Source organism: Centruroides vittatus, unplaced genomic scaffold (assembly GCF_030686945.1).
Source record: "Centruroides vittatus isolate TY-2023 unplaced genomic scaffold, ASM3068694v2 contig_221, whole genome shotgun sequence".
NCBI lineage: Eukaryota > Metazoa > Arthropoda > Arachnida > Scorpiones > Buthidae > Centruroides > Centruroides vittatus.
In genome coordinates, this window is record NW_027121377.1 from 323,687 (window position 1) to 349,143 (window position 25,457).

Sequence of the window (25,457 nt, forward strand, 5' to 3'; positions counted from 1 at the left end):
TGTCACTCTTAGCTTCATTTCTCCCCATAGACCTTACTGGCATGGGTGTCCCTACCAGGAGCTTGTGCTCCAGCCTGCATTGCCCTATGGATCAGTAAAATTACTGGGCTCTCCCACCACGACCAGGTGGTGACCATGGGAGAGTTATTATTATTATTATTATTATTATTATGTTGGGTTAAGTGAGAGATACTCGGTTAACACCGGTGGTTGTGTACTATGCCGGACCAAAGTCAAGGCATAGTAACCAAAACAGAAATTAAAGAAGTGTATCAGTGTGTGTGTCTGTATTCAGAAATTTTCTCACAATATGACATGTATTCAATATAGTGGCCTTCTGTAGAGTGATATATGTGTTTCTATTCAATTCTAATGTGCCCAGGCTTTTGTGTAGTGTGTGTGGTATGACACCTGTAGAGGAGAGAACAACAGGTACAATAAGCACCCTATCCATCCTCCACAGATGCCTTATTTCCTGGGCGAGTTCTGTGTACTTGCTAATTTTTTCAGTGCATGCGTTTTGTATATTGTGAGTGTTTGGAATGGATATGTCTATAATGTATGTGATTTTATTGTGTTTGTCAATGAGTGTGATGTCTGGTCTGTTGTGGTAAATTGTTATTATTATTATTATTATTGCTTTTTATTTTGTATCTTACATTAGAAAGTCATTTATATTCATAGATTTTTTAAACGTCTTTAACCTCTCTTAAAATTATTATAGTTGATGACAACTTCACTCTCTTTATATACCTAAGGTATGTATATATCGATAGAATGCAGAAGATGGTATTCTTTAAATAATTCTGCATAAAGATTTAAGTTAATTAAGAAATAATAAGTATTAAAAAATGATATTCTATTACAAGAATAAAGAGATTTATATCGGTTTCTTTGGCATCTAATATGTTAATACACAGGATTAGCATAACTTAAGAGTAGTTGTCCAGAGCTCTCACAACGGCACCAAATTTAGCCCTCAAGGCTGCATTCTAAAATGGAATTTTTCCCGCAAACTCAGGACAATATGTGTACCAAATTTGATCAAGATTATTCTATATATTGACGTCAAATGGAAAGATAGCAATTGGAAGAGAAGAAACTGCACCTTTCAAACATTTGAAGGTTCGTTCTTGATTTAATGGTTCCAACTAATTATTTGGCTGTATAGCTTTTATAATTACTTTATTCTAATTAATCACCCCTTAGTCAACGGATTAATCCATTCGTCATCGAGTAAATCTGTATATAACTTTTTAATTATTCATCAATTCTGTAATTAGTTCTGTTTATCTTGTTTACAATACAATAAAAGTAAATAATAAATTGAATAGATGTATACATACGGCTCACATATATAATATCCTTTATCTGCAAATTTAGGATTATGGTAGATAAATGTAGACTAACGACACCGATAAAAATAATTACGCGCTTCATGTCGGCATTATGTATTTAATCATTTAAGGTAGAAGTCAATTGAGGAAATTCATGGAAACTTTATAATTGCAATCCTATTTAATTTCCCTAAAGGGAGTATATTTTAATTTGAAATTATGACATCAACGGAAATGTAATTTGCAATATTTATAATGGCTCATTTAGATTGTTGTGGCAATAAATTAATAACGATAATAGAAACGTTCATGTATATATATATATATATATATATATATGTTTATATAAAATAAGAAGTTACGTTAACTTTATATTAATTAAATGCAGTTTCGAGTCATTTATTACTTTATATCGATTGTTGTGTTTTCTTACTACTTAAAAAACTGTTTATGTCGGAAATATTAAAGCGAAACACGATAAAGGGAACACGCTATTAAGATAAAAGCAAATTTGTTTTCTAAGTATAGTTCTAAATGAGAATTCGATTTAAAATGTCGAAATCAAATTCAAATCCTTTACGTAATGTATTGGTTAATAATAAAAATGTACGAGCATATTAAAGCGAATATATTTTTATGTAATTGTGTGTAATGCATGGAACTACGATCGATTAATAAAATTGTCAGTAGCAAATTATTTTGCTTAAGAATATAGAAATTCTAATAAATTATTATGTCCTGGATTTCGTGTGTACCATTCATTAATTATAAACGGCTGAGTGTTCGTAATATTCTATATTATTATGCTTATAAAAATTTATAAACTAAACTACTTTGCTCTAATCAAGCGAACGGAATGCCAAGCGATTAAGATATTAGCTTACTACTCAGAGGAACCCGGCAATAAATCAGGACGGGTCGAAATTTTTGGGGTAGTTAGTCCCGGATATATCGACCCCGTCTGGCCTGAACGTCTCGTAATCGCAATGGCTTAAATTAATATTATTGACCGGGTGGTGTTATCCCACTGCTCTGAGGACCTGGGATCGAATCTGGCATGACAAAAATTCCCGGGAATTTTTTTGGGCGGTGGCGGTCTGTTCCGGATGTGTCACCACCTGGACGCCCCCATTGTGGGCCTGGACTAACTCACGATGCGTATGAAATAAAAAAGTCTTAGCCCCCATAGAGAGGAAAGAGCACAAAAAAATCAATATTGTTATGTAACATAAACGATTTTTAGATTCCCGTGCTTTGTTCTGTATCTGCTTGTTAAATTTTAAATACGAGAATAAAATTCCACAAACTTAACTAATTATTAGGGAAAATATTTAACATTTCATATTGTTCTTACTGAATATTCAGTGTAATTAGTAATATAAAATGAACACTTGAGACTATTGATTACTCTAAAATGTATTAAACAGAATTACAGAATAATAAAATATAATAATGTTGTTTCTAAAAATAAATATTCATTCTTATGTAATTCAACACTATAAAATGAATTATTGATTATAAATATTTCACGCCTACATTGCCTTGTTATTAAATAAAATTTTCTAGTGATGTCTTCTTGTAAGATTAATTGCTTAAGGAACTTAATTTCCGAAAATAATTCTTCTAGAAATTTTGAACGATAAAAAACATGTTTATGCGAGTAGTCTTCATAATTTCTTTCAAATTATTTCCTTTAAAACAAATGTTATAGTTTATATATCGAATTAAACATACTTAGACTTATTTTATGCGTTGAATATAATCATTAAAGAAATATAACACTTGAAATTACTGTCCCCAAAAAATCCTCTTACTGAAATGTCAATATATCTATGATGGCAAACTGTGGCTCTTCTAGACCCCTATTGCTACTCCCATATACTTATACAGTTTGTTTGTATAAACTTTGTACCTGTACATACTATTTACACATAGGCCTATATAATATTTTTGTAAATTTTCTGTCTGTTACATTGTTTAATTAATACACACGGGATTGTAAGTATAACTCGCAACTGAAATCTTAGGGTATATTCGAAAAGCCGAAGGAGTTAAATGATCGTTTAACTAGCCAGTCATAAAGTACCAGTAAAATAATAGTAATATTTATACTACAAAACAGCGATTATTATATACAGTTAAAATACTGTAAATAGGAGATGCGGCTTTCCAATAGAGGATGCGGCTCTCGTGTATTTCTGAAAGGCCATGTTTGGCCACCCTTGCAATATACAGACGTAACATCAAAATGTAACATATTAATACATAAAACTGAAACTTTCTGTTTTGATCAAATGAAAGGTAAATTAAGATAAGAATACGGTAAAATAATATATAATTGAGAGTAGACAAGTTATATAAAATAAAACACTGTAGATATACAGTAAAATCTGTGTAAACCGGAATGGCGTGGTATCGAATATTTTTCCCGTTTAGGCAAGTTTCCGCTTTATTCAGGTTCCGTTTTGGATAGATTTTACTGTATAAAGACTTAATACAAAAAGACAATCGAGTAAAACTTAGGAAAAATAAATAAATAAATAAAAGTAAATTAAAGTAAAATGAGGATTAGCTGCAGATGCCTAAAGAAAAGTTTACAAGGACGTTTAAAGAACTGGAAATCTCGGAATAAGAGTATTTTAACAGAATAAATATTGTGTTCACCTTTTAAAAAGAATGATTTTCTGAAGACATCATTAACTGGGAGTAGTGACGCGGAATCATTTCTTGTTCTTCCGTGAAAGATATTTAGAAATAGTTAGTCGGAGATAGAAAACCTTTAGAATATTTTAAAAACAAAGTCCTAACAAAAAGTTCAATGGAATAAGGTAGGCTCTCCTCTAGATCTGGCAACATTAGAAAGTTTGTTTTATTTGGCAGTAGCCTTCTATAGGAGATTAGAAGCTGCTGAAGACGGATCGGTAAGTAATAGTCGATTACTGACTGAAACTTGGAAGAAAAAAATGGCTGTGAAAATTATACAATTTGAGAGATATTGTAGTAGACAATGTTTCTCTTCTAACTGAACACCAAGCTACTAATCATTCGATTAATATGAAGCTGAAATGCCAAACGTTGATCACATACAATTTAGAACTCTGCTTTCAACTTGATTGGATGTGCATTAATAATGAAAATAAGATTCAGAATAACACCTGACAACCGTTTTTTGAAAATTGATAGATATATTGAAAGTTTCAAAAGCCGAGGACAAAGCAGATAAATCTGCAATGTTTCGGGATCAGTACAGATTTATTTTAGGCCATACGCTTGAATTAAGAATAAGATTAGCTGCTTAGTACTGAACAGTAAGAGATTTTATACACTGGAGAAAATGGATAATAGAAGTCGACTAGGTGGATTTTAAATCAACGTAATAGAATTATTTAATCAAGAGAAAACCACAGGATAGATGTCATAATTATTACTAAGAATGCCCAAACTTAAATGTAACAGTGTCTAAAGCTTGTATAATATCAATACACATGACCACGGCTGTCCAGTTTTCGTACGGGGCCTGGGGACGGAGTGGGCTCTTATTGCGTCTTAGTGGGCCCCTTTAACTTTTCTGTTTCGATCAAATGAAATATGTATGATTTTTTTAATATTATTAATAGAAAGCAGTCTTAAAGAATTTATTTTTTGTAGTGAAAAATAATGTTAATTTTATAGGGTTTGGAACCATTACGGATCCCTAAGTTTTCTCCATGATCAGAGAAAAATCCCCAGCTCTCCCTGTGTAAGACATGAGAAGGTTTTAACTTTTAACTTCAAAGTTTTCAAGAATAGCGGATCGTAACTGTAATACATTTGTGCGCAGAAGAACAAATTAGATTGCAGTGTTGATAAATAGAAATTCTTGCTTGAATTTCTAAAAAAGCGATGTTTTAAAAATACTTATTTTTTCATAACGTAGTTTTATTAATTTCCGCAATATAAGTATATATAGAGTAATAAAATACATTAGACCAGGGGTCGGCAACCTTTTCTGGACGGCGGTCCATTTTCAAAAAAAATATTTTTAAGCGGGCCGCACAGTCAGATGTTTTGTAATGTAGTATGTAGCTTAAATAGTCTTTTAAATCAAATATAAATATTATTTAAAAACTAAAAAATAAAATAAAAATTAGTAACAATTTTATTTACGTGCTATAACAACATCGGAGAACAAAACAGTGACAATTCTTAAAAATGAGAATAATTTATTTTATTCAAATAAAAATAATATTAAAATTTAATGCGATTTTTGTTCTCGAATGTTTTCGATAATTCATTTATGTCGGGATGGGTTTGAGAAACTGAAATCCTTAAAATGTTTTGCAAATTTTCATCGGTCAATCTCGTTTTATATTTCGATCATATTATCAAATCAAATATTTAATCAATATTTAATATTTAATCAAATATTATCGATCATATTTCGATCATATATTATCAAATATTAACAATAAAAACTTTTACTACTTTTTGTTACTTTTTACTTATAAAAAATAATATTAATAATACAATCAATATATTTCATAATACAGTATAACAAATAATAATGTCTTCGTAGACTGCATTTCATATCAAATATATACACTCAAACATCTTTTAAACTGCAGCCGTATTTAAATACGGCTGCAGTTTAAAAGGTGTTTGAGTGTGTATATTAAATAATAATAATAATATAATAAAAAATAAAAAAGCCTTCCTAATTTTTACTTTACCATATAAAAGTTATATTGCATGGTGGGCCGCACAAAAACTTGCAACGGGCCGCGTGTTGCCGACCCCTGCATTAGACTAAGAAGGAACTGAACGGATGCTGTACTGTTCGATTAACATAGTAACATTGCCAAAAACCCCCCGTATTCATGGCATTTTCGTTGGAATTGCAATGATACGTGAAGATTCCATTGATCAGGAATAAAAGTAGTTTCGTCAAAGATTCGGGAAAGAACAGCAGCAGCAATGAATGTAATTTTAGGAAAAAAAAGGCAGAAATAAAGTCTGGGTTGTCACCGAGAAGCGGAAAAACTAGAAATTCCTTTAAATATATTTACTTTATCAATGTCAAGCTTATCAATTTTAATTGAAACTTAAAATATTTTTAAAGATTTATAAGTATATTCTAATTTATTAACAGTATATTTATAAATAGAGGGATTAAATATATTGTTTTTATGCATCTATGCCTACTAGTATCTATCTTTTCTTTCCTGTTTGATTCGTGTTATTTGAAGTGGTGCATTCAATCGGATATCTTTAGTTAGAATAGTCGGACAGGGCTCAAATTTTCGATCGATATATTCCTCAAGGTCATATAAATACTCGTCTGACTCGACCTATTACAGGGGATCGGTGCGTTTGTCAGTTCGATAACGAATCGATAACATTTTCGTAAGAGACATTTCAAGTTTATAAATTTTAGGAATGGTCTAACATACAGGAATTAGACTAATTCTAAAAAATGCTATACTTGTCAGTTAATTTGTCAGCCAGCCAATTTACTACTCATGTGTGACACGGAATATTTCGTGTAAAGTGTGAGATAGATATCAACAACAGTATACTAATGTAAAATAATGGAAAATAAAGGAATTTTATATTTTATTCTTTCAGTTGTATAATAGTATATAATTAACGGAATTAGGAATTGTATAACTTGAAATACTATCATCGAGATTAGTTAATTGTTATTTTGAATAAATGAATAATACAGCAATAAATTTATATCTTATTATACAATTATCGACGTATCTTTCAATTATATAATAGGATTAATTCATTATAATATAATACAGTATTTACTTTATAAGTGTCTTTTTTTAATTTACAAATTTTCGTAAACCATGAATTCCCTTCACAAAAATCCAGCAACGAGTTGCATAACTTTCCCGGAAAGAGTTAAAATTACGTGTGGCGTCATCTGTTACGAGAGTTTTATTTTAAAACTTTTTGTATTATTAATTATTGTAAAAATGACAAAAAGCTTAATTTTGAGAGTGGAGATGAGTTTATAAAAAATTGTTAATGCTCATAACGAATAAAAGTTCTTCATTAAGTCCGACTCCACCTGAGATGTAACACGGGACTTTCCTCTATTTCCCTAACCTTTGACCTTAATCACCAAAATTTAATAGTATCAATGCCCGTAATACACAAATCTCCCTGCAAAATATCAGAAAATTTCGACAAAACGCACGGGAGTCATTAAGCTTCAAAGTGGGTAAATAAAATCGTTATATAGAAAAAAACCCCAAATATTTTTTTTCATTTCTCGACGTTTCAATACCCTCCTGAATTCAAAAAACGTTGTCTTGTGGGTGGGGTCAGTTTTGATCGATCGCCATACTTTTAGTGGCGAGTTATAAAAAGGCAATTGCCTGGGGCCCTCACCAACAGGAGGTCCCAAACCGATCTTTTATAAGAAAATATTCTCCCGAAGAAAAAGTCTGAAGTCAGCACTATACATGGCCTGGGCTCCTTGAAACTATAACATGCCACTTCATACTTTCCCTCTGTTATTAGTTGAAACCTAATATTTATACTGTATTATTTATACAATTAATGATGCATATTTTTAATTATATAATAGCATTAATTCATTATAAAGGGGATTAAATATAATACAGGTAACCCCCGTATAACACGGGAGTTACGTTCCAAAAAATTGCCGTGTTATACGAATCCGTGTTATACGAAACAAAGAACTAGTACGAAAAGGGGGTTAGGTTCCAAAAATTAAAAAAACATGCTATTATATTTTCATAATTAAGATAAATATCTTTATTAAAATTTTCTTAAGTGATTCATATTAATATAAATTAAACAATGTTTTCTTCGTCATCACTAAGCATCATTAACCGAGGGCAAGTTATCCTTATCCTCTGAGCATTTTTCTGCATTATCTTCAGATCTGTGCTTTACCTTTTGCAAAAAGTATGTAATTTTAGATTGCTTGCTTTTAGTTAAAAGATCTTTATAAATTTCCTTATATGGTGCTAAGCACTTATGAAGAATAAAGCAAGTATGGAATAAGGGAAAAACATCTGTCAACATCAAAAGCAGAAGCGTCGAGATCTGGCAACATTGAAACAAGTTTCGAGAAGGACCATGTGTATCGACAGAAGGCGGAAAAAGAAAATTTACATACTTAAGTACTAATAGTTCACGAAAATTATTATTTTCGTTAGTACTTAAGTATGTAAAAATTTATTACATTTTATGTTGTACGAAGGTTTTACCCAATTCTCGAACCGTGTCAGAGTGAATCCGTGCTACAAAAGTACCGTGTTATACGGGGATGGTCGCAATTCTCGAACCGTGTTAGAATGAATTCGTGCTATAGAAGTGCCGTGTTATACGGGGATTACCTGTACTTACTTTACAATTCTCTTTTCAATTTATAAATCTTATACCTGAAACGAGGAAAAATTTTTAATTTAAAATATATGCTCTCGATCTCAAATTAGTATTGTCTCACCCCTGTACATCATACTTTTCCTTTAAGAATAGAGTCGTGCTGGCATCCTCCGTTCTGAGGAAATTTTTAAAATCGAAATCACGTGGCTCCCAGCCTGGACCGGAAGTTCGTGTATACTTAATGGGGGGTCTCCTACACCTAAGCTTTCCATGTCTGGTCTCGACTTTCATCTATCTAACTCCGTTTTCGAGTTTAAAGAAGAGCATGCAACAGAGAGACGGGCGACAGTGGGAATTTATAGGTCTACAAGTTTCAAAATAAAATATGATAACAGATGGCGCCACTGAAATTTTAAATGTTGCCGGTAAAGTTAAGCAACTCTTTGCTGGAATTTTTTTTTTTTCAAATTGTAACCCTTTACAGAATGAACATTTGCAAAATTTTAACAGACATTTATAGCATTAAATGTCAATAAACTTTAACTTCATTAAATAATCTAAATTTAATCGATTTAATTGAATAATTAATTAAATATGGCGCTTGTAATTTTGCGAATTTTAAGACTTACTTTGGCACTTTTTTTAAAGCGGTTTTAATCGAATTTTAAGATTCGCCTTGAGAACTCGTAAACAAAAGCAGACGACTTTTTTCCGTGCGAGACGAATTGCGTCATCAGCAAATTTGCTTTTAAAATATGAATAAATGATTTTATTAATAAACAGTATAATACAATTATAAATAACAAACATAAAATTTTTTAAATTCAAAATTTCGATCAATTAAAAATGTTCTTTTACAAAAATTAAAATTATTTTTAAAATAACAAAATTTATTATTTAAATATTAATTAAATTTAGAAAAAATAATAGATTTTAAAAATATATTTTATTCAATTTAAATCATAAAAAATGAAATATAACGTCTTAATTTTGTTGTGACGTAATAATTGTAATTATAAAAAAATTTTAATTAGTTTTAATTTTAATTTAAAAATAAATATTAATTTATTACTCGACACAATTCACGTTACAATTTTTATTAATTAAATTCGAATAAATAAAATAATTTTGATAATGAAAGCAGACGATATTTAGCGAATAGTACTATAGTTTAAATAAACAACAAATTATTTATGAATATAGTAATATTATTTTAATTTAAGAAAAATAAATAAAATAATTAATATTTACAATAAAAAGAAAAAATAAATAATAATAATTCCATTCAGTAGAGAAGCAACTGAGTTTGCGCAGAAGTGTCGTCACAAGATGGGAAACTGTTCAGACGACGGTGGGAAGTGGCCAGAAGAGAATCGCATCCGTTGAGGTGAGTACTGAAAACTCCTTTCTACAGAAATACTGTTGCATCTCGTGTTGAATTCCGTATATTAAAAACATGTACAGAAGGAATTTAAGCGTTAAAAAGGCTTGATACAGACGAAAAACGAATAAAACAATAAATTGATCCTAACACTAAATTTTAGGGTTAAAGTTTTGCGTCAATGACGTCATCAGGGAAAATTTGGGGAATATTTTTCTAAATAAATTTGCGTATTTTTGGCCAAATTTTTTAAAAAATTAGGCCCATTTTTACGAGAATTTTTATTAAATGAAGTTTGGTGCATATTGAGACGGCCAAAAAAATAAAAAAAATACGTATTCTGAGAAACTGGTAAGAGTTTAAGCATTAAAATTAATACAACAACAATCTTTATTTATTTACGCAGAAAAACGTAAGGAAAATCCATTTATTGATCAGAAACTCTGGTGCAACATCAGCGTGGTATTGTGGGATAGTATGTCCGGAATGACGCTATTGGTGACGTCATAGGTGGAAAAATTAAGGAAAAATTTGAAAAGAAAAACTTCATATCTAAAAACGTTATTTATAATCTTGCACGTTTTAATTGTTTTCAATTTGTAAATAATATATTACAATCGCGTTAAGGACGTTGATTAATGTTAAAATATTTTGAATGTTTACTTTATTCTTTCCCTCTGTTGTTCTCTCTTTTTTTGCGCTTTGAAAAGTGTGCAGCACGTGCTGAGATGACGTAAAACGCTTCCTCACCTCCGTGCCGCCTACGCAGTTATTAAGTGGACGATGGCATCGATGCATTATCGACCCTAAACTGGGCGTTTTTGTGGACTCAAAAATATCAAGAAACTTTCCGTTACGAAATTAATAAAGGTAAACATTCAAATTATTTTCATAATTTCTACCACAATAAACGCGTCCTACGTGTAAAACATCCGTAGAAACGTTTTATTCGGTAAATTACAGCGGGACAAATATATATAAACATTATAAAATGAATGATAATTTTAAATATTTAATGACTCGAACACAATAGACTGAAAATCACCTATCATTAACATTATTTTTCACGTAATTCTCCGAACATTTTCTCATATAACTTATCTACACTACAGTAACACTATTGCATTAAACGGTTAGTTTTTAAATAAATACGTGGGGACTAAAACAGTTCCCGGAAAACGTAAATAAAAAGACAGCAAATTAAATTTAACATACCCTTCTAAGCTTTTCCGGTAGGAATCGGCGCTCTTTGATTTTAGCCACCGCACTACAAAACGTTACACTGCTACGAACGTCTTTAATGTTTTGTTTTAAAATTTGGGAATAATGGGGCTAGATCGGAATGGACTAAAACAAGTATCGACAAGTTTACGCTCGCATCAATTAATTATAAATACATCATTCTGTTTACGAATAATAACCGCTTTCGGAGAAGTTTTTTTCGAAAACCCTTCGTATTTTAAGCCAGTTAAACACAATTTGCGCGCGAAATATTCACTACGTACAAAAAATGTAAAAACTAATTGAGGAAATGTATGGCTTGATGTTTTACCAGATTAATAACTGATGAACTGACTGTAAATATAGTAGAAAGTTAGAAGCCTGTATTTTTTCTTGTTTTATAAGCGAACGAATTCATTTTACATAAAAATTACGGAGAGAAGTTTATTAAGGAATTTCCAGTAAATTTATATAGAATTTGATAAAACCTATTTAAGTTTTTCTTCCAAATAAATTTTTTAAAAATTGAATAAATATCCAGTTGAGTTTTCCGCTAACTCGATTTAAAATTTATATTATTGACGACAAATAGATGATGTTTTTTCCGTCTCTCCGAGAGAGATTTCTACATTGAAAATTTGAAGGAGTGCTCAGGACTCCAAGTCTTTCTTATAGAAATTCTAACGAGGATAGTTTTTGTCCCTGAAATTGTTGTAGCCAAACGGAAAAGTCATTACAATCAATTTCCGCTTCGGGACTAAACAAAAATCAAATCACCGATTGTTTTTCTTTGTAACGGAAATTCTAAGGTTATAAAGTAAACATTTCCAAGGGAGTGATAATTAAATTGATATTAATATTCCATTAAGTTTTTGTATTTAAATCAAAATAACGATTTAGTTTTGGGGCTTTATTAAGCAATCAGATCTGTGTATATATATATATATATATATAAATTGTTATGAATGTTCTAACGTAGAAGATAATCATTCAGACAAGTAAATAATATTGAGTAACGATAGCTAAATATTCAATAATAAATAGATTGAGCTTCATTGTGGAATTTTGTTTCAGTATAATGATTTATATTAGCTAGCTGTTTTTTTTTTTTTTTTTTTTTTTTTTTTTTTATAAATCGAAAATGAAAATTCTGAATTATTTTGTTTCATTTAACGCTTCATTATTAACATCAGTCTTTACATAAATCGTATTAATCGATTACGTGAATCAAACAATATTGATTGAATGGCGAAGCTATTATGGCGTCAACCTACCGCTCTGGGGAACCCGGAATCGAATCCGGGAGAGCAATTTTTCACGGGAGGTCTGTCCTTGCTCTGTCTTCTCTTGGCACCCCGTTGTTGTCTGGGCCAAACCCACGATATAATGGAAAAAGACTCTCTTAGTAATAAATTAGCTGAATTTGAGATAAAATATCTTCAGAATAAGTTAAGAAAAAAAAGGGGGTGTCACCCGTTAGGCAGTATAAGTAATTTCAGTAACGATTTTATGAGACGTGTTTTCTCTTCCGGTTTATGTCAGAAAAGAAAATTTATTTTATATATTAATTTCAGAAACGATTTTGTTTTTCTTTCCTGGCTTATTTCAATATAATCCACACAATGCGGTGGGTAGCTTCCTTATTTAATTATTGCGAACACGAGAATATATTAAGAAATTAATTGAGAATCATAGTGTAAAACTTTAAGGAAGGAAGATATTATTTCGAAAGGTATAAAACATTATTTGAAGTTATTTTAATCGATCGGAAATTTACTTATTTCCTAAATTCTGAAGTTTTCAAATTTGCAATTCTAATTTTTAATTGAAGCAGATGTTTAAAGTAAGCTATTTAGTTTCTGGTTATAGTCGATTCCGATGGAGGAGGAGGATATTTAGCACTGAGATTTCTGTAAATTAAAAGAAAATTCGAGGCTCGAAATTTATGAATTCAATCTACGTATATCCATAGCTCTTTTTAAGTACTGATTATGTATGGAAAATAAGTGAGCAAACGTTATTTTACGTCGAACTCAATAAAATTCAAGCATTTCGCGATTAATAATAATTAATTTTCGTGGTATAAACTATCTTAACTGTTAATTTGGATAATTCAAAAAACCGGAATTAATCGTGACGTCGATTAAATAAATGACTTTAATAAGCGACGTCAGAGTAAATTAAATTATGGTAATCGCATTTCGACGTTCCGGCTTTATCCTCGGGATTCTTCCACTAATAAATTCTGGACCGAGGCGTGTTTCCCTTCCCCCCGTTAATATTGGCGATTTATGAGCTCGGCACGGAAATATGCTGTTTACTTCTTAGTTTCCTCCCACACTACAAGATTCGGATCTACAACTTCTTATTTATAACGCAATATCCGTCCACTGCCGTTTTAATCAACCGAACTCGGTTAAAAATCCGAAATAGTGGCGGAAGCGCCATCCGAGACCACGGTCTTTTATCCCTCCTCGCCACATTTAATGAGGTGTCTTTTTTTTGCCTTTAACACCGTTTATTTAATATATTTTCTACGCTGTTTTTTTCCTATCAGATTCCTAGCAAGCCAGTTTTATGGTTCAAATGTTAGGCTATATAAAATTCATTGCAGGAATAACGACACAGTAATTTTCCTTACGCTAGACATAACGAAGAGGGAGAAGTTTGTTCAGTTTGTTCAATGTTGCGAGATTTTACTTACCGAAATACGTATTACAAGTGGGTGAAATACGCAAAAGAGTAGGTATCGAAGCGTATCTGTTGACATAGCGAGTTCAACTAAACGAGGTAGGGAGATATAATCGAATCGAGGGAATTAAATCGCTACGAAAGTGCCTCGGGTAACAGCGCATCGTTTACTTTTAATTTTTGAATGAATTACATGGAGCGAAATGAATATGCTAATTGGTAGGTTGTTCAGCTACGGTTAAAAATTTCTAACGATTATCTACTCGCGTTTTCATTTGTAATCATTAAAAGAAATGTTATTGGCAGAAGAGTGCAGTTCTACAATAGGAGTCCGGCTATTCGATCAATACAATCGTAGATCACTAGGTTACTCCTGTCGAGATACACGTCAAAGAAGCTCAAACCGTTATCTTTTCAAATCTGGTGTTTTGTTGGACACAGTTTAAAATATATCATAGCGTAAATGACGAATGAATCCCGTCGGGGGGCTTTTACGACTCGTAATGCATTGTACCAACAGAAAAAAAACCAGTTGTTTGTCCAGTAAGTGCTTTGGCCCTATCGATTTTCGGGACTTTTCTCCTCTTTCTTAGTGGGCAATCAATTTTTGAGACGTAATCTTATTAGAGTAGCAGACCGTTGCACTAAACGTCTCCTAGGTTCTTTGTGAACACCCAGAGATTGTTTTACTTTCGGTGAATATGGAATGGACATTTTACCAGGGAAATGTATAGAAGAAAGATGGAATTTTTTGTTTTCTTGAATCTTTTTTTACAGCTTTCTATTCTCCCACTCTGAAGGGATTCATATCCGAAATTTGACTGCAGTTCGAATTCTCCCGAGATGCAAACGCAAGAGATTAGCATTTAAATTAATCCGAAGAAAGAAACTTAGTTTTCGTGTTTGCTAAATTGCCCTTTCCTCTAATGAGCTGCATGTTTTCATGCTTACTCGACTGGGGAATCGACTTAATGTATAAATATTGCCCAAATAAAAGTTTTGCAAATTGCTTTCGACGAGTGACGGCTTAAATTACTGCACACGGCACTAAAATTGATTGGAATTTTATCTTCGTCTCGTAGTTCTTCCCATTAAAATAAACTAACTACCGTGGCATTTGTAACGTCACGGAATTATTTTCATATAAATTTCCTGGATATAATGAGTCGTACGTCGAACGAAAGCATTAAAATACTTTTCTGTACGCCGATTCCTCGCCATATTGTAGTCGCATCGGCGTCGGCGTAAATGTACAGTACATGTACACGATCACGTGGTTAGCGATCGAAGCAAATGTGGAGGGTACTTCGTTTGTTAATACCGCGCAATTAATCGTAACTCGTGATTTTAAACGTCGCACTCGGACACCAAACTACCGGGAATGAATAAGAAAATCCAATTTTTTCCTTACGTTATCCCATTAAAGGTATGGCTATGCATTTAAAAATTTTGTTGAACTTTCAAATTAGTAGTACATACACCGTAATGTTTCGTGTCAGTTTGTTATCTTGGGCATTTAAATGGGAATTTACTTCCTCGATTCGCTCTCTACGTTTACTCGAAGGGTTTTTGTAATAAATAAACGGAGATCGTCACTTACAAAATACATATCCTTAATATGGATGGAGTGGTGATCGATTGGGAAAAACCCCGTTATTGAGACAGTGAGAATGTTTTAATCGGATGGACGTTTAACAGGATTAGAAGATTGGACTTTTCTGTTTTTGATATAAACTATTTATACTAGAAAGTGAATATTTGAACACGTTATACCGTCGATCTTCAAGCTATCGACGGTCCTTCACGTTTTCTATTTGTCAAAAATATTGACGTATTTATGAATGTAAGTACTGTACGTATTGTGTGTGTAAGGAAGAAAATAATGGAGTTTTTCACGCCTACGATTTTTAAAATATACATTAAAAGTGGGTCTACATATTTTACGATTTTAGTACATTTCATACGTTGTCGTAAATCTCGGCTTTAGAAGTTCTGCATAGTTTTCAGCTGTAATAAATATTTTATTACGCCTTTCATGTTAATGAGTTTCCCCCTTGATTTTTCATTCATTCTGTAATGAGTGGAAAATGAGAAAAACTCTTATCTGTATACAGTGTACATAAAACTGAAATTTGCACCTGCCTTTTCGTCTGACGATTTGTTTGTGTTGCGTGAGAATGGCAGAACTGATTTGTATGATAGTTTGTACATATATTCAGGATAGTCCCGAGAAAGATATAGGCTACTTACGAATATATTCTTTTTCTATATATACATTTTTATGTTTGTATATTTTTATATGAGTATATTAACTTTACTTAATATATTGTTTTCTCAAGCAAAGCTGGCAACCACAGCTAACGTGCTATAATTCTAATTTTTGATAGAGCATTTATATGATTTAATGTAACATAATGCCAATTGATTGTAAAACTAATAGGAATCTTAAGAGATGACAAAGTGCTCTATTGTTCTTCACTGTAGGCACTAAGAGGATACTCCTTGTGGACTTAGCCATTGGTGTCTGCAGAAAATTTTCCATGGAGGAAAAGCTTGGAGACAAATAATTACATCAATAAATTTTTATTTAATTATTTAATTTTTTTGAGTGTTTCACAAGTACGTCATAGAATACAGTATACCCCCCTATAACACGAGTTCGTATAAAACAGATTCGTGTAACACGGTGGAAAAACTGTGATTATGTTCATATAACACGATAAAAGAATGAGACAGATTGTTGTGGCCGACTTGTGTCTCGACAGGATTGGTTGAATCTGGACCAATAGTGGACGAGCAGAGGATCTACTTGAGAGCTACCAGCATAGCGAGGACGCTGATTGAATGACCGCCATCCAGCGACACACATATATATGGACAGTTTAGGTGGAAAAGTTGTGTTTTCTTGTGGAAAAAAAACAAATATTATTCAATGGCCATAAAAATTGTTGTCATGTAGGGCCTTACGCCTGATTACTAAAGAAAGTTATTTTAAATATAACAAGTAAGTTAATCACTTTGGGCTGTGAACAGCTCATGTATTTTTAAAATCTAAATGACTTGTACAACACAGGTCTACTGTATAGTATTGCATCTATACAAAAAGAAAGGCAAAGCATCCCATGGTTGAGGGTGTAAGATAGCATATCTCAATCACTGTTAAGATTATAATTCGTAGAATTTTTTATTTGATCCAAAAGGGAGGGCAAATGTACCAGTTGCTTCTTGTGGACGCTTGCAGTTTAGCCAAACCTGCAATGGGTATGACTGGGTGATGAGGGATTGGCTTCACATATCCAGTACAAACTGTCAATGAAAAAGTCATGGCGTTTTTATCAATCACTGGATTTGATTAAGGACTTCCAGAGTGGTAGGCTAAAGCCTTAATGGGAATCTGACTCTCAGATAGTTTTTATTCTCCAGATAGCATAAAAATAAGCTCATTAATAAATATTACAGAGTCATATAAAAATATATAAATTACTATAAAAAATAATAAAAGTTTAAAAAAAACCTTTACAAAAAATATAAATTATTTTATTGACTATAAAATATAAAATTCATATTGATTGTTAAAAATATACTATATACAGTTTTTTATATATGAAATTTTGTATTTAATGGTAATTATTACATCTAAAAGGTATACTATTTTTAAATATGTTCCTCAGTTCTCTTGTATAACGAAATCTGCTTCCACAACAGTCTTCAAAATGATAACCAAAACAGCAATGGTCTCGTGTGGGGTTCGTTTTCCGGGCTTGTATCTCTGCTTTGGAACATCTCAAACTTTTACTGCATGATTCAAGCCAATGTGGTGACCTAACCAAAGGCCCTACAGATATTTGTGGCTACCTCAATGGAGTAGATCTCAACTGTTCTGAACATGTACATTGTGGATTTCCAGCAATGTGGAAATGTTTATTTGGTTGCTAAGGTGGCTGAAAATTTGCATTTGGTTATTGCAGTTGCACATGCAGAGTTTACAATGATCTTCATCTAGGACAACCTAAAAAATATTCAACCATTTTTCTTCAGCTTATAACTACATATGAGGTGACTCTTGTGCACATTTCAAAAATGAGTCCCCATTGTTCTTTTTATAATTTTTTCATAAGTCAGTCTAAAATCCATAAAATTATAAATGAAAAGAATTTATTCATCTTAAAAATAACATTCCGTTTTTCCAATAATTTCTTGATAATAAGTGCAGGATTTATTTATATTTGAAATTTGAAATGTGCTTATATACTCAGGTCTTGTATTCAGTAATTTAGTTGTCCTGTATCTAGATATCAAACGTTTCCACTTATTCAAAAAAAGAAAAAAGCTAATTCAAGAAAGATAATGATTTACTGCATAACTAAATATTGTGATATAATTTAATATATATATATATATATAATTAAATATAAATATATTATAATTATTATACTGTTTCATTTTAAAGACATTAAGCAATACCAAAGAGGAGCTACAGTAAACAAAAGCAAACAAAAGACAATAATAACAGAGTGCACTAAAACAAAAGTTTTCAGAATTCATCAGTGTTATTTGATACTGGTTGGAGTACTATTGCTACCAACATGAATTGTAGCATCAAAAGACACATTATTGGTAGTTTTGTCATAATTTCTTTTATCTGTGATAACTTCATCATTGTTATTATCCTCTGCTTTCTTTATCTTCAGCTTGTCGCTCCCAGTATCCATTATAGTAGGGGGTTAGGTATACATGTTATGCCAAAGCAAGGTGAAGGAATTTTAGTGGCATTATAATTGATGTTACAGCATTTCTTTATCTTGCTTTGGCATATACAGTATATATAGTTTGTGTCAAAAACTTGGATAAGGAGGTATACTGTTAAGATGCTTCTGTTTGAAAATTGTTTACAATACTACAACCATTTTATAATTGTTTCAATTTAAAGATGTATACGTATCCCCCTACAAAACAAATGGAATATACCTGTGTTTTCACCATCTAAAATTTAATGCACTTAACTGAAGTATTGCCGATTGAATTTTGATGCTTTGATACATTGTCTGAGTTTAGAACTTGGATCTAAAATAATTTATATTTATATATATTTATATCATTTAATAATAAAGTTGGCATATCACTGATTCTGTCAACTACGACATCAGTTATAACTAGGTCACATTGCTGGATTTACACATGTACTCATATAAACATGTGTATAGCATTATTAAATATCTGATTCAGTTTTAATCTTGATTTAAATTTCAGTTGGGGATGCTGATTAAAATAAAGTAAATTATCAACATAGACTACATAAGTGGAATTGAACAATAACTTCACCCACTGTTAAAGGTGTAAAGGAAAGTGGAATCTAATTGACAGATGATCATAAGCTTTTTTTTATAATGTAATGTTTTAAAAAATTTCTTGGGACATATTATTTCAATAAAAAAATAATATTGGTTTTCTCCTTTCTGAAGAATTCCTACTTTTCATTACATAATTGCTGACGTCGGTCACTTACAATTTAATTGGGCTACAGTTTTTAAATTCTAGACCTATAATTTCCCAATGTCGTCTATCTGTCTGGAATAGAATTAGATAGATAAAAATCAAGACCAAATTTGGAAAGCATAGAGCTGGAGGTTCTGGTTAATTTTTAAATTATAATATAATTAAAAATTACAGCCTAGCCTTGCAAAAATGTCACAATAAATGATTTGCATGTATTATCAATGACTTTCATTATGATAGGACTCTGATGAGCATTGTTTCCTCTAGAATGGTCTGTCAAAAAGCATACATTTTGTAACCTGTCCTCCAGAACCACTTTGTCTGCTTCATTTTTGTTTTACCTCATTGAATCTTATTTTACTTTCTTTAGCAATCAGTATGAAATGCATAAACAAACAGTACTAACATCATAACAGTGAAATATTTACATTTAAAAAGAATGTAATGAGTTATCCTCAGGTTACATATTAAGTAAAATATTATTTTTTGATTTATTTCAATGTTAAAACAATAAAGAAAACAAAACTTAATCAGTGAATGTTATCTTAGTTTCCTAATGCATAGAGTCTGTGTTGTGGTTAAGAGGTATCTTCTGATATGAAATTGGAGGAGACACCTCTTAGGTGCAACATAGAAAGCCAATGAAATTTTATGTGGATCAGTGGTACAATTTAAAGAAACCTTTAGCACCTAGTAGGACTTTTCCTTGCTTTGATTAATGTGGCAATATGGGCTGGGCATGGAGAAACATAAGCACTGTGTCATTCTACAATAGATTTGCCCACAGATGTTGCAATTGCTGCTCCAGATATCTCACACTCGTAGATGGCTGATGTTTCATCTGGTTCAACAAATGCTTGATGGACAATAAATCTGGAGACCAGGCATGCCAACAAAGTATGGCAATGTCATGAAACCATTTCTAGGAAACTTTAGCTGTGTGTGGCGAGCAGTTTGCAGCTCTAACATGAAAGGCAGTATGAGGGTACAGGATTTCCTGAATGTATTACTGTGTTGTCATTGTTCTTTGCACCATTAATAGGGGTGATGTCATGCAAGAAGGCTACCCAAACCTGTATGCCAGCAGTAGGGCAGTGTTATTCAACTGTAAAGGCTGGATTGAAGTGCAAACTAGTGGTCTGCCACATTAACATAGTGATCATTTGTTCCTGAACAAAAGCAGGATTTGTTGCTAAAGATGATATACTGTCAGTTCATAGCAGCTGTTGCTTTTATGTCATAGCATCACTGCAATGAAGCCGACAGCATCAGGGTGCTAATGGCAGGATGTATAGTTGTCATCATTCTTGAAAATTTGTCTTTGCTAATTGCCTGCCAATAATATATGAAGAGACAGTTCTTCTATAGTGAGGTTTCTACTTGTCTCACTTTGTCCATCATCAAGGTGGACAAAGAAGCTGTTGTAGCTATTCATACTTGTCTCATCATCAGATAATCATCTATCTTGGTGATCTGGAGCATCCAGAGCTTATCCTATGTATATGTTCCTTGACACAACCACTGTCCCAACATCTGCTTACATGCTTAATCAGGTCAGAATGAACTAGATGGCAGGTAGTTTGGTGAAATGGCAATCCTGCTTTTCTCATCTCAAGATGTGACGTTTCTCAAACTTGTCTTTGACTACATCATACAGGCATGTCTGGAATTCAAAGATGTGCAAACAATCATCAGAATTAGAAACTGTACAGGCAAGTTTGCAGAACTACCAACCCCACAACCATCTAATACAGAACATCAGTTAAGAACCACTGTTGTTACATTCTACAAAAAAAGAATTTTAAAGTTTTTATTGCAAATTTATTGCAATGTACAACAACATATTACTTTTATTCATAGACAATTCCATATTTCTATTTTATTCGATACAATAAAGTTTTTATTAGTTTATTGCTTTGTTGTTTCCCAAGAATAGAAAATGTAGATTTATTTATTGATTTTGAATGTATTGATGCTATCACTTTGTGTAATAAAAGGTTCTGCAGCCTGAAAAGATTGAGAACAACTGGTTTACTGAAACATCATTTTTCAGTTACATATGCAAAATTTTACTATTGCTTTTTTAATACAATTTTTAATATATATATATAATGCATAGAATTGTAATACAGTTTTTACTTTTGTCTTCTATACTGTATTATTGTTTGTTTAATAAATCTTTGATTTAAAATTCTACAGAATTGTACTAAAGTACACCTTAAATAAATTATAAAAAAATATATTTTAAAAATATTTATTATTTTTTTCTAAGCATTTTTAAATGGATTGGAATGAATTACATGTTACCAAATATGATTTATATGTTCTAAAATCACTTCAAATGGTATGATCCTCTCACAGAATAATTGAAACATGTCCATTTTTGAAAAAAAAAGAAGCCAAATCAATTTGAATATTTAACTAAAACAGCATTCTAATTTAATTAAGATGCAGTATTTTAATTTTATTACAGTTAATTTAATTAATTTTTAAAACAAGAGTTCAAAATTGAAACAATATTAAAGTTTAGTCTTTATAAAACATTCAATTTTGCATTTGACTGTCATGTTGTGTTAAAATATAATAATATATCTGTAAATACTTCCAAATTCTCAAGAAATTTTTTTAATGTGTTAGGGAATTATCCCTGTTTTAGGAGGTTCACATTACAACATTTACTTTAATTCATTAAACAAGTTATTAAAAATAAAAATTACATTTGTTTTATTAACAAATAATGTAAGAAGACAAAAATAAAACTATTTATTGTGACATCTTCACAATGTCAGGCTACAATTTTTAAATCATATTTTTAATTTATTTCATTTAAAATATATTCTCTCCACCAGTGTCTTGTCCCTGTACATCATACCTTTTCCTTTAACAACAGAGTTGTGCTGGTTATCTATCTAACACCTTATGGGGGAAATTTTTGAATTGAAATAACATGACTTCCAATTTCAATTGGAAGTTCGTATATAGTTAATCGGGATCTCTAATTCCTAAAGTTTCCATATCTGGTGTAGTCTTTCATTTGTCTAACTCCATTCTGGAGAGTAAAGAAGGACAGACAGACTGATAGATGGATGACAGATGGATTGAAATTTTTATACCAATTACTTTTATAATTATCTGTTTGCTTAGCCAGTATTACATGACAGTGGGAATATATGTCATTTTATTTTTATTATTATTATTTGTTTTAGTTCATAGTTATTTTTATTTTATTTTATGTACCCTATTCTATTTGTTTCAGATTGAAAAATTATAACTATGTTAATTTTGAACACATTCTAATTTGTATATTCTATACCACATTGTTCTAAACTGTTAAGATTGTAAGCTGAGGATGGTCAAATCTTGATCAAAAATGTTACCTTTAATTAATAATTCCTGAAACTAGCAGTGATTTATTTATTTTACATTACATTGATTAAATTAACAAAAAAATGATACAATTTTGCTACTGCTTACTTGAGTTTTTATTTTTGAAGAGACTATGTTTCATCTCTAAAATCGCATTGTTGTCAACAGCTGCATGCCTTGGAGGTATGAAGGAGTACATGTCAGGAGTTGCAATTCAGCACAAAGTATTTGGTGCCCAAATCATGCGCACATAAAATAGACCAGACTTGTAGGTACTAGGGGACCGAGAACTGGGTCAAAATAAAATACAAAATGCTGAGACTGTTTCTACAAACAGGCGTGAGTGCGAGATTTGTGCATGCATTGCTTGTGCTCTTCGAGACAAGGATGGCTTCACCATTTTACTTATTTTTTTTATTAAGCAGTAGTGAAATTGTATGTGATTTAATGGAGTTTGAAAAAAATATTATTTTAGGTTGTTCAATGATTAAATTATATTTGAGAGAATTTTATATTGAAGAAAAGAGGTGCAATCACTCAAAAACTTTAAACCAGTTCTCTTCAAACTAAGTCCATTTACCAGTGCTGGTCCACAAACAGTTTATTACTGGGCTGCAATGAGATTTTACTTAAAATTTCATAGTTTTATATATTACATTAATAAAATTATTTCATAATGTCTTCGAAAGGTCTTATTACTTTAGTTTTTCTTTATTATTTAATTACATCAAAATTTAAATATCCAAATTTCTTATCTTCAGCTAACATTGAAAATATTACTGGCAATATACCATACGAAAAGAAATTTTTATACCAATTACTTTTATAATTATCTGTTTGCTTAGCCAGTATTACTAACTTATCTAAAAAGCAGTTAGTAATTTGTGAATTAGGTTACCTTATTCACTTGTAAAATTTAACAATTTAAGTGACTAAATATTGTTCAAATTTTTTTATATTTAACTCATCTCATTACATAACTAGATACCTTACCATCTAAATTAACCAAACAATCTTCTTAAAAATATCTGTTCTATTTATCCATTTTATTCTCCAAATCGCAGAGCTAGCAAACTTCATTCATCACTATGGAATTAATTTGTACCAAATTGAGCCCACCAGTGGTTGAATGAATATCATCACTGGTTGTGGATTCATCCTTGCTATTGGGTTGGCCACATGGAGTTTTCTTCCCATTGTAACACTAAATAGGGGCCAGTTTCGTTTAATCCTTCTGGGGGGCATCACCCTTAGCAGATTGCCCATCTGTCACATTGCCTATACAGATAAACATTTAATGAATCTGAAACTTTAATTTTAATTTAATTATTAAAAAATTAAAATTATAATTTTTAAGACTTTATCTTTGCTTTCGAAAATGATGTATCTAGATATAATTTTTATGCAAACTCTGACATTTCATTTATTACTCCTAGTTTCAAATTTTTATTTTAAAAATTTGATTATTTTTAAACAAATCTCCTCCATTATGAAAAATCATATTAGTTTGCTTTACGTTTATCTTTATATTTTTTAAAATACAATGTGGTGTTCGTAACAAGAGGTACGCGATCCCGCGAGCGAAATGGTACAAAATAAAACTTAATACAAAGTAGTTTTATTCTCTTTGAACAGGTTCTTACATAGGATCCCAACTTTACAACTTCTAGAATTTTATACATACAGGAATTAAAAGTTTGTCCTCAAAAAACAGTTATCTTGCACACACGCGACAATCTGACAAGGACCGTATTCACTTACACTAACTTATACTAACTTAAAACTAAAAGAAATTGGAAGAATAGAAGAAATAAGGAAAGATAAGAAAAGTAGTAGAAATACCCGGGTTTCTTTGCGATGTGTCTCTTGGTGGGGAACAACTTCGGATCTCTCTCTTTTGTTACGTTTGTAGCCCTTTTCCTTATAGATCTTTCGTCTATAATCTTTTTCTTTCAGACTGAGTCGTCTTTCCTCGATGATCTCTCTCTGCACTTTATCCTCTTAGATCACCCTTCTCCCTTTCTGGAGCACTCCTTTTCAGCTCCTACCTCTTCGGGATTCCAACCCAGACTGGCACTCTTTCTGTCTGTTTTGCTTCAGGGCCTCACTCCCTCTTTTGTTCTTACTATTGAGGGAAAGATAATCCTCCCCCAAGGGCAAAGAGTTAGACAAAGAAAGTTCTAGGAAGAGTTAGACAAAGAAAGTTCTAGAAAGAGTTAGACAAAGGAACAAAGAAAATCTAAGACTAATTCAATATAAAATATACAAAATATACAATATCATGGCCGACGGCCACATACGCCCCCCTCATAAGAGTCACACTCCGTAGTGCAATCTACGGTAGTTGACTTTACATCTACGCGTATTATAGGGGTGTTGCGGCGTTTTTTCAGTACACCTTTCACCGGCACCCTCGTTCTCGACCTCTTCCACATCCTGTGTGGGTGAATTTAGTACGGGTCTTCTCCTGGGTAACCATGTCCGTATGTAATCAGTGGGATCTTCATCATCATCCTCATCTCTTACGGGTGACTCTCTTCTCTTCACATACTGAGGGTTCCTCCTCCTACCTTCTTTATATATTGGAGCATAACGCGGTTCGATCCGGTCGGTGTGTA

The 25,457-nt window shown here is 31.6% G+C and overlaps 1 protein-coding gene across 1 annotated transcript in view; it reads left to right on the plus strand.

Moving 5' to 3' along the window:
• The first annotated feature begins 9,984 nt into the window (after nucleotides 1-9,984).
• Nucleotides 9,985-25,457, plus strand: part of Rab3-GEF (Rab3 GDP-GTP exchange factor) — an 81,718-nt gene continuing 66,245 nt past the window's right edge. The window contains 2 exon segments of the mRNA XM_067265323.1: nucleotides 9,985-10,071; nucleotides 10,776-10,935. The gene's annotated coding sequence lies outside the window, so the exon portion shown is untranslated.